This window comes from Drosophila takahashii, unplaced genomic scaffold (assembly GCF_030179915.1).
Source record: "Drosophila takahashii strain IR98-3 E-12201 unplaced genomic scaffold, DtakHiC1v2 scaffold_86, whole genome shotgun sequence".
Lineage (NCBI taxonomy): Eukaryota > Metazoa > Arthropoda > Insecta > Diptera > Drosophilidae > Drosophila > Drosophila takahashii.
In genome coordinates this window covers 21,896-34,085 of record NW_027221766.1, presented here as the reverse complement: position 1 = coordinate 34,085, position 12,190 = coordinate 21,896, and the positions used below count along the sequence as shown (strand labels likewise).

Here is a 12,190-nt window from a genome sequence, read left to right as displayed (position 1 = left end):
TGGGATGCCTACCGGTATGCCGCACAGTGTCCACCGTGGCACTGCAGGTGCTTGCTGGTGCTCCTCCAATGGATCTTGACGCTCATCGGTCTGCTTTGAAGTTCAAACTACGGAAGGAAATCCCCCTGGATACCAACGACTGGCTGCATGGACTGGATATGACCGGGATGAACTGGAAGGACAAGATGGCTCTGCTAGACGAGCGTCTGCTAAATGAGTGGCAGCTCAGATGGGATAGCGCGGATCACGGGCATGTGACTCGCGAATTCTTCCCAGAGGCAGCGTTTGTCTACAAGAGGAAAGACTTTGTCTTTACTCTAAAAGCCGGATTCTTACTGACAGGACACGGGTCGCTAAACGCATTCTTGCACGACAGGACTCTCAGCACCACGACCGCATGCTCATGTGGGGAGGTTGACGAGAGCTGGCTTCACGTGTTATGTGAATGCCGGCTGTACAATGAATTGCGTGACCTCGATGCTCTCGGAATTGTCCAGGACCAAGGAAGATGGATCGTCGCGGGAGTAGTTGAGACCCCAGAACGGATGCGTCTCCTAGAAGTTTTCGCGGATGCTGCCTTTTTAAGGCGAAGGATGGCTACGACGGATGGAAGGCGAACCACAGGCGCTGGGCTCTAGCCCAACTCACCCCTGCTGTGTGGCTAGCGGCGAAGAATTCTACCACAGCTTGTCATAGCTTGTCGTAGGAGGCGACTAATATGGCATGGGTGCCCCATCCGAGCTTGTCGGAGCTTAAGGGGTGAGGCCTACCGAGCCTGTAATTTCGGTACCACGGGTTGAGCAGCTGTCCAAGGCTGCTCATTGAGGTTGGCCCCCATGTGGGAGTATCGTGGTGGCTGTGGTTGACACCCATATGCGGGTAGAGCCTTCGGGTTCGACGTGGAGTTGCGTCATACAACTCGGGTGCTGTGACCCAAAGATCAGTAGGGATTTAGATAGATCCCGCTCCTCAGCAAGGGGGAATGCTTGCCCGACAAGTAAGCATTCGAATTGCTACCGGGGTGGTTGCTATGTACATAGCTATAGCTTCTAGTCCGGGGCGTTGGTCTGGCGCTTAACCTAGACACATTGCACTATACACTCACTTGTGGGTGTATAAGAGTGCCGTGGTTGTAATCCCTTCAGTGTGGAACACGCCACGTTAAATAAGCTTCGGAGGGATCCGATGGACACCTGTCCCTATCTACTATCTAGCGAAACCACAGCCAAGGGAACGGGCTTGGAATAATTAGCGGGGAAAGAAGACCCTTTTGAGCTTGACTCTAATCTGGCAGTGTAAGGAGACATAAGAGGTGTAGAATAAGTGGGAGATATTAGACTTCGGTTTGGTATCGTCAATGAAATACCACTACTCTTATTGTTTCCTTACTTACTTGATTAAATGGAACGTGTATCATTTCCTAGCCATTATACGGATATATTTATTATATCTTATGGTATTGGGTTTTGATGCAAGCTTCTTGATCAAAGTATCACGAGTTTGTTATATAATCGCAAACAAATTCTTTAATAAAACGGTGCATTTATGTATTTTTGATTTGAAAATTTGGTATAACTCCAATTACTCAGGTATGATCCAATTCAAGGACATTGCCAGGTAGGGAGTTTGACTGGGGCGGTACATCTCTCAAATAATAACGGAGGTGTCCCAAGGCCAGCTCAGTGCGGACAGAAACCACACATAGAGCAAAAGGGCAAATGCTGACTTGATCTCGGTGTTCAGTACACACAGGGACAGCAAAAGCTCGGCCTATCGATCCTTTTGGTTTAAAGAGTTTTTAACAAGAGGTGTCAGAAAAGTTACCATAGGGATAACTGGCTTGTGGCGGCCAAGCGTTCATAGCGACGTCGCTTTTTGATCCTTCGATGTCGGCTCTTCCTATCATTGTGAAGCAAAATTCACCAAGCGTTGGATTGTTCACCCATGCAAGGGAACGTGAGCTGGGTTTAGACCGTCGTGAGACAGGTTAGTTTTACCCTACTAATGACAAAACGTTGTTGCGACAGCATTCCTGCGTAGTACGAGAGGAACCGCAGGTACGGACCAATGGCACAATACTTGTTCGAGCGAACAGTGGTATGACGCTACGTCCGTTGGATTATGCCTGAACGCCTCTAAGGTCGTATCCGTGCTGGACTGCAATGATAAATAAGGGGCAATTTGCATTGTATGGCTTCTAAACCATTTAAAGTTTATAATTTACTTTATAAACGACAATGGATGTGATGCCAATGTAATTTGTAACATAGTAAATTGGGAGGATCTTCGATCACCTGATGCCGCGCTAGTTACATATAAAAGCATTATTTAATACAATGACAAAGCCTAGAATCAATTGTAAACGACTTTTGTAACAGGCAAGGTGTTGTAAGTGGTTGAGCAGCTGCCATACTGCGATCCACTGAAGCTTATCCTTTGCTTGATGATTCGATAATAAACATAAATTTAATTGTGTTTATTTTGTTTGGCTTTTTTAAGTCAGAATATATATATATATAAAATATATATATATAAAATAATAATTATATTTAAATAAATTTTATTTAAATATATTTAACAATGGTAGCCATATGTATCGTCATCCTATTAGTGACGCGTATAAAAATATTCTAAGTCCGAACATGCAAATAAGAGACATATGCAAGTATATGTACTTCTTAAGGTAGCCAACTGAATCGTCATCCTATTAGTGACGTGTATACAAATATTCTAAGTCCGAACATACAAGTAAGAGACATATGCAAGTATATGTACCTCTTAAGGTAGCCAACTGAATCGTCATCCTATTAGTGACGTGTATAAAAATATTCTAAGTCCGAACATACAAGTAAGAGACATATGCAAGTATATGTACCTCTTAAGGTAGCCAACTGAATCGTCATCCTATTAGTGACGTGTATAAAAATATTCCAAGTCCAAACATGAGTTATATGGATATGAAAATAATATTAAGTTCTAGTATGGATATGAAAAAAAATGAGTTATATGGATATGGGAAAAATAACAAGTTCTAGTATGGATATGAAAAAAATGAGTTATGTGGATATGGGAAAAATAATAAGTTCTAGTATGGATATGAAAAAAAAAATGAGTTATATGGATATGGAAAAGAATACAGAGTTCTAGTATGGATATGGAAAAATGAGTTATATGAATATGGGAAAAATGATAAGTTCTAGTATGGATATGAAAAAATATTGAGTTATATGGATATTAAAGAAATAATAAGTTCTAGTATGGATATGGAATAAAATGAGTTATATAGATATGGCAAAAAATTTAATGTTCTAGTATGGATATGAAAAAAATTAGTTATATGAATATGGGAAAATTTATAAGTTCTAGTATGGATATGGGAAAAATAATAAGTTCTAGTATGGATATAAAAAAATATTGAGTTATATGGATATTAAAGAAATAATAAGTTCTAGTATGGATATGGAAAAAAATTAGTTATATTGATATGCTAAATAATGAGTTATATGCATATGGGAAAAATACTAAGTTGTAGTATGGATATGGGAAGAATACTGAGTTCTAGTATGGATATGGGAAAAATAATCAGTTCTAGTATGGATATGAAAAAATATTGAGTTTTATGGATATTGAAGAGATAATAAGCTCTAGTATGGATATGGAAAAAATTAATTATATTGTAATAGTAAATAATAAGTTATATGGATATAGGAAGAAAATTAGGTTCTAGTATGGATATGAAAAAAATTAGTTCTATGGATATGGGAAAAATAAAAAGTTCTGGTATGGATATGGAAAAATATTAAGTTATATGGATATTAAAGAAATAATAAGTTCTAGTATGGATATGGAATAAAATGAGTTATATAGATATGGCAAAAATATAATGTTCTAGTATGGATATGAAAAAAATTAGTTATATGAATATGGGAAAATTTATAAGTTCTAGTATGGATATGGGAAAAAGAATAAGTTCTAGTATGGATATGAAAAAACATTGAGTTATATGAATATTAAAGAAATAATAAGTTCTAGTATGAATATGGAAAAATATTATTTATATTGATATGGTAAATAATGATTTATATGGATATGGGATAAATACTAAATTCTAGTGTGGATATGGAAAAAACGAGTTATATGGATATGGGAAAAATAATAAGTTCAAGTATGGATATGGAAAAAAATTAGTTTAATAGTTATAGGTATGGAAAAAAATTAATTATATAGATATAGAACAAAAATAAGTTATATGGATATGGTGGCATCAGTACGAAATATGCCCAATTTACATACACCGGAGCCGCAGTACGATAAATACCCAATATTTAGACGTCGTGGCCAAAAACATATATAGGGAGGCAGTGCTCGCCGACCGGTTGTATTGTTCAAAATTTATGTTTTTCATATTATTTTGGCAATGCTATATATAAATGATATCTTATACATATAATTCAATTATAGCGATATGGAAATACCATATTATATGTATAAAGAAAAAAAATGTATAATAAAATATACATTGACATACAAATATGGCTAGTTGTATGGATATGCCGTATTCATTATATGGATACGGCATATAGATTATATAAATATGACCAAAAAATATTTTATATTGATATGGCAAATAAAGAAATTACTTGAATATGGAAATAAAAGAAGTTATATTGATATGGAAGAAAATAATGAGTCATATAGATATGTTGGCATCAGTACGAAATATGCCCAATTTACATACACCGGGGCCGCAGTACGAAAAATACCCAATATTTAGACGTCGTGGCCAAAAACATATATAGGGAGGCAGTGCTCGCCGACCGGCCGTATTGTTCAAAATTTATGTTTATCATATTATTTTGGCAATGCTATATATAAATGATATCTTATACATATAATTCAATTATAGCGATATGGAAATACCATATTATATGTATAAAGAAAAAAAATGTATAATAAAATATACATTGACATACAAATATGGCTAGTTGTATGGATATGCCGTATTCATTATATGGATACGGCATATAGATTATATAAATATGACCAAAAAATATTTTATATTGATATGGCAAATAAAGAAATTACTTGAATATGGAAATAAAAGAAGTTATATTGATATGGAAGAAAATAATGAGTCATATAGATATGTTGGCATCAGTACGAAATATGCCCAATTTACATACACCGGGGCCGCAGTACGAAAAATACCCAATATTTAGACGTCGTGGCCAAAAACATATATAGGGAGGCAGTGCTCGCCGACCGGCCGTATTGTTCAAAATTTATGTTTATCATATTATTTTGGCAATGCTATATATAAATGATATCTTATACATATAATTCAATTATAGCGATATGGAAATACCATATTATATGTATAAAGAAAAAAAATGTATAATAAAATATACATTGACATACAAATATGGCTAGTTGTATGGATATGCCGTATTCATTATATGGATACGGCATATAGATTATATAAATATGACCAAAAAATATTTTATATTGATATGGCAAATAAAGAAATTACTTGAATATGGAAATAAAAGAAGTTATATTGATATGGAAGAAAATAATGAGTCATATAGATATGTTGGCATCAGTACGAAATATGCCCAATTTACATACACCGGGGCCGCAGTACGAAAAATACCCAATATTTAGACGTCGTGGCCAAAAACATATATAGGGAGGCAGTGCTCGCCGACCGGCCGTATTGTTCAAAATTTATGTTTATCATATTATTTTGGCAATGCTATATATAAATGATATCTTATACATATAATTCAATTATAGCGATATGGAAATACCATATTATATGTATAAAGAAAAAAAATGTATAATAAAATATACATTGACATACAAATATGGCTAGTTGTATGGATATGCCGTATTCATTATATGGATACGGCATATAGATTATATAAATATGACCAAAAAATATTTTATATTGATATGGCAAATAAAGAAATTACTTGAATATGGAAATAAAAGAAGTTATATTGATATGGAAGAAAATAATGAGTCATATAGATATGTTGGCATCAGTACGAAATATGCCCAATTTACATACACCGGGGCCGCAGTACGAAAAATACCCAATATTTAGACGTCGTGGCCAAAAACATATATAGGGAGGCAGTGCTCGCCGACCGGCCGTATTGTTCAAAATTTATGTTTATCATATTATTTTGGCAATGCTATATATAAATGATATCTTATACATATAATTCAATTATAGCGATATGGAAATACCATATTATATGTATAAAGAAAAAAAATGTATAATAAAATATACATTGACATACAAATATGGCTAGTTGTATGGATATGCCGTATTCATTATATGGATACGGCATATAGATTATATAAATATGACCAAAAAATATTTTATATTGATATGGCAAATAAAGAAATTACTTGAATATGGAAATAAAAGAAGTTATATTGATATGGAAGAAAATAATGAGTCATATAGATATGTTGGCATCAGTACGAAATATGCCCAATTTACATACACCGGGGCCGCAGTACGAAAAATACCCAATATTTAGACGTCGTGGCCAAAAACATATATAGGGAGGCAGTGCTCGCCGACCGGCCGTATTGTTCAAAATTTATGTTTATCATATTATTTTGGCAATGCTATATATAAATGATATCTTATACATATAATTCAATTATAGCGATATGGAAATACCATATTATATGTATAAAGAAAAAAAATGTATAATAAAATATACATTGACATACAAATATGGCTAGTTGTATGGATATGCCGTATTCATTATATGGATACGGCATATAGATTATATAAATATGACCAAAAAATATTTTATATTGATATGGCAAATAAAGAAATTACTTGAATATGGAAATAAAAGAAGTTATATTGATATGGAAGAAAATAATGAGTCATATAGATATGTTGGCATCAGTACGAAATATGCCCAATTTACATACACCGGGGCCGCAGTACGAAAAATACCCAATATTTAGACGTCGTGGCCAAAAACATATATAGGGAGGCAGTGCTCGCCGACCGGCCGTATTGTTCAAAATTTATGTTTATCATATTATTTTGGCAATGCTATATATAAATGATATCTTATACATATAATTCAATTATAGCGATATGGAAATACCATATTATATGTATAAAGAAAAAAAATGTATAATAAAATATACATTGACATACAAATATGGCTAGTTGTATGGATATGCCGTATTCATTATATGGATACGGCATATAGATTATATAAATATGACCAAAAAATATTTTATATTGATATGGCAAATAAAGAAATTACTTGAATATGGAAATAAAAGAAGTTATATTGATATGGAAGAAAATAATGAGTCATATAGATATGTTGGCATCAGTACGAAATATGCCCAATTTACATACACCGGGGCCGCAGTACGAAAAATACCCAATATTTAGACGTCGTGGCCAAAAACATATATAGGGAGGCAGTGCTCGCCGACCGGCCGTATTGTTCAAAATTTATGTTTATCATATTATTTTGGCAATGCTATATATAAATGATATCTTATACATATAATTCAATTATAGCGATATGGAAATACCATATTATATGTATAAAGAAAAAAAATGTATAATAAAATATACATTGACATACAAATATGGCTAGTTGTATGGATATGCCGTATTCATTATATGGATACGGCATATAGATTATATAAATATGACCAAAAAATATTTTATATTGATATGGCAAATAAAGAAATTACTTGAATATGGAAATAAAAGAAGTTATATTGATATGGAAGAAAATAATGAGTCATATAGATATGTTGGCATCAGTACGAAATATGCCCAATTTACATACACCGGGGCCGCAGTACGAAAAATACCCAATATTTAGACGTCGTGGCCAAAAACATATATAGGGAGGCAGTGCTCGCCGACCGGCCGTATTGTTCAAAATTTATGTTTATCATATTATTTTGGCAATGCTATATATAAATGATATCTTATACATATAATTCAATTATAGCGATATGGAAATACCATATTATATGTATAAAGAAAAAAAATGTATAATAAAATATACATTGACATACAAATATGGCTAGTTGTATGGATATGCCGTATTCATTATATGGATACGGCATATAGATTATATAAATATGACCAAAAAATATTTTATATTGATATGGCAAATAAAGAAATTACTTGAATATGGAAATAAAAGAAGTTATATTGATATGGAAGAAAATAATGAGTCATATAGATATGTTGGCATCAGTACGAAATATGCCCAATTTACATACACCGGGGCCGCAGTACGAAAAATACCCAATATTTAGACGTCGTGGCCAAAAACATATATAGGGAGGCAGTGCTCGCCGACCGGCCGTATTGTTCAAAATTTATGTTTATCATATTATTTTGGCAATGCTATATATAAATGATATCTTATACATATAATTCAATTATAGCGATATGGAAATACCATATTATATTTATAAAGAAAAAAAATGTATAATAAAATATACATTGACATACAAATATGGCTAGTTGTATGGATATGCCGTATTCATTATATGGATACGGCATATAGATTATATGGATATGACCAAAAAATAATTCATAAAGAAATTATATGAATATGGCAGAAATAATTGGTTATATTAATATGATCAAATAATACTTTATATAAAAAAGTGAATATCTTTGGTTGGGTGGCAAAGAGAATTAAATATGCCCGATATATAGACGTCGTGGCCAAAAACTACTATAGGGTGAAGTGCTTGTCTGTTGGTCTATATATATACATATAATATTTTATGCGTACACATTATTATTATAGATAGTTAATATCTATCGTATGGGTGGCAAACGGAATTAAATAATTTCGATATTTAGACGTCGTGGCCAAAAACTACTATAGGATGGTCAGTGGTTGTCCACCAATTAATTATTGAACAAACCATATGAATATCATATGCTGTTGTCAATATAATGTATATCAATAATAATAAAAAATAAGGATGGTACAGTAAGTAGTCCATCTACTATTGAACAAAATATATTATAATATATACTTTTGTTATCAATAGAACAACATATATTAAAATCAAAATATTATCCGTATAAATTTGTTTCTTAAATGAAATTAAGACTTGGCTACGCGGTTAATATTATAAACCCATGATAATAAAGTGAAACAGAGGTCAAGTTTCTATTATATATAGAATAACAAATTGTTTCCGACTTTTATCGTTAATCTTTGGTGGCAGGTATATATGATAATTTATATTAAATTATTATATCCCCTGTCGTTTGGGCACAGAGTATCGCTTGCCGGTACAATGTGTTTACAAAAAGCATTATAATAAAATATAATTGCAATATTAGTGATCAAAATAATTTCATATGCGCTCGGTTTTATATCATATATTACCAGAGAGTTATATGGAAAAGATAAATTTTAAATTTATCATCAAAATGCAAATGATTTAACTCAATATTTATATTGGTTAAACAAAATTGTACATGTGTGGATACAATAATTATGTATGTTGAACAAAAATGATATTTTAGAATGAAATATGTATATATAATATAATAAAAACTTATAGAAAGAACAATATATATTGAAAATTGTGTTATAAAAAAGTTGTACTTTTTCTTTAACATCAATTATAAACTTGTTATATTAGTGGCGAAACAAGTAAAAATTAAAGAACGTATACGAATGCCATATAAAAATGGCCGTATTCGAATTAAAATAGAATTATTTCACAAAGCAAAAAAAAAATATTGAATTAAAATCAATATTTAAGAAAAACCGAACATATAAAATGGAAATAAAATCTATTATATTTATATTACTAATTTCTATTCAAAAAATATGAATGAAATATGAACGAAAACATTATTCTGGTTGATCCTGCCAGTAGTTATATGCTTGTCTCAAAGATTAAGCCATGCATGTCTAAGTACACACGAATTAAAAGTGAAACCGCAAAAGGCTCATTATATCAGTTATGGTTCCTTAGATCGTTAACAGTTACTTGGATAACTGTGGTAATTCTAGAGCTAATACATGCAATTAAAACATGAACCTTATGGGACATGTGCTTTTATTAGGCTAAAACCAAGCGATCGCAAGATCGTTATATTGGTTGAACTCTAGATAACATGCAGATCGTATGGTCTTGTACCGACGACAGATCTTTCAAATGTCTGCCCTATCAACTTTTGATGGTAGTATCTAGGACTACCATGGTTGCAACGGGTAACGGGGAATCAGGGTTCGATTCCGGAGAGGGAGCCTGAGAAACGGCTACCACATCTAAGGAAGGCAGCAGGCGCGTAAATTACCCACTCCCAGCTCGGGGAGGTAGTGACGAAAAATAACAATACAGGACTCATATCCGAGGCCCTGTAATTGGAATGAGTACACTTTAAATCCTTTAACAAGGACCAATTGGAGGGCAAGTCTGGTGCCAGCAGCCGCGGTAATTCCAGCTCCAATAGCGTATATTAAAGTTGTTGCGGTTAAAACGTTCGTAGTTGAACTTGTGCTTCATACGGGTAGTACAACTTACAATTGTGGTTAGTACTATACCTTTATGTATGTAAGCGTATTACCGGTGGAGTTCTTATATGTGTTTAAATACTTGTATTTTTTCATATGTTCCTCCTATTTAAAAACCTGCATTAGTGCTCTTAAACGAGTGTTATTGTGGGCCGGTACAATTACTTTGAACAAATTAGAGTGCTTAAAGCAGGCTTCAAATGCCTGAATATTCTGTGCATGGGATAATGAAATAAGACCTCTGTTCTGCTTTCATTGGTTTTCAGATCAAGAGGTAATGATTAATAGAAGCAGTTTGGGGGCATTAGTATTACGACGCGAGAGGTGAAATTCTTGGACCGTCGTAAGACTAACTTAAGCGAAAGCATTTGCCAAAGATGTTTTCATTAATCAAGAACGAAAGTTAGAGGTTCGAAGGCGATCAGATACCGCCCTAGTTCTAACCATAAACGATGCCAGCTAGCAATTGGGTGTAGCTACTTTTATGGCTCTCTCAGTCGCTTCCCGGGAAACCAAAGCTTTTGGGCTCCGGGGGAAGTATGGTTGCAAAGCTGAAACTTAAAGGAATTGACGGAAGGGCACCACCAGGAGTGGAGCCTGCGGCTTAATTTGACTCAACACGGGAAAACTTACCAGGTCCGAACATAAGTGTGTAAGACAGATTGATAGCTCTTTCTCGAATCTATGGGTGGTGGTGCATGGCCGTTCTTAGTTCGTGGAGTGATTTGTCTGGTTAATTCCGATAACGAACGAGACTCAAATATATTAAATAGATATCTTCAGGATTATGGTGTTGAAGCTTATATAGCCTTCATTCATGGTGGCAGTAAAATGTTTATTGTGTTTGAATGTGTTTATATAAGTGGAGCCGTACCTGTTGGTTTGTCCCATTATAAGGACACTAGCTTCTTAAATGGACAAATTGCGTCTAGCAATAATGAGATTGAGCAATAACAGGTCTGTGATGCCCTTAGATGTCCTGGGCTGCACGCGCGCTACAATGAAAGTATCAACGTGTATTTCCTAGACCGAGAGGTCCGGGTAAACCGCTGAACCACTTTCATGCTTGGGATTGTGAACTGAAACTGTTCACATGAACTTGGAATTCCCAGTAAGTGTGAGTCATTAACTCGCATTGATTACGTCCCTGCCCTTTGTACACACCGCCCGTCGCTACTACCGATTGAATTATTTAGTGAGGTCTCCGGACGTGATCACTGTGACGCCTTGTGTGTTACGGTTGTTTCGCAAAAGTTGACCGAACTTGATTATTTAGAGGAAGTAAAAGTCGTAACAAGGTTTCCGTAGGTGAACCTGCGGAAGGATCATTATTGTATAATATCCTTACCGTTAATAAAAAAATTTGTTAATACAAATTTAATACAAATTACCAATATATATATATATATACATAATAATTATAATAATAATTATACCAAAAATATGATCTTAAAAGTAAAAGATCAAATAAATTTCGAACAAGCAAATCGAAATATTGTAATAATATAATATTATTACAAATAAATTAAATAGAAACAAACATAAAATTCGAACAAGCAAATCGAATTATTAATATAATAAAATATATTTTATATATTTATTATAAACTTTTGTGTGTA

At 33.5% G+C, this 12,190-nt stretch overlaps 1 non-coding gene across 1 annotated transcript; it reads left to right on the top strand.

Annotated features, from left to right (window-relative positions):
* The first annotated feature begins 9,907 nt into the window (after positions 1-9,907).
* On the top strand, positions 9,908-11,902 carry LOC138914727 (small subunit ribosomal RNA). Its single transcript, XR_011420539.1, has one exon. It is a non-coding gene; the product is annotated as a small subunit ribosomal RNA (ribosomal RNA).
* The last annotated feature ends 288 nt before the right edge of the window (positions 11,903-12,190 follow it).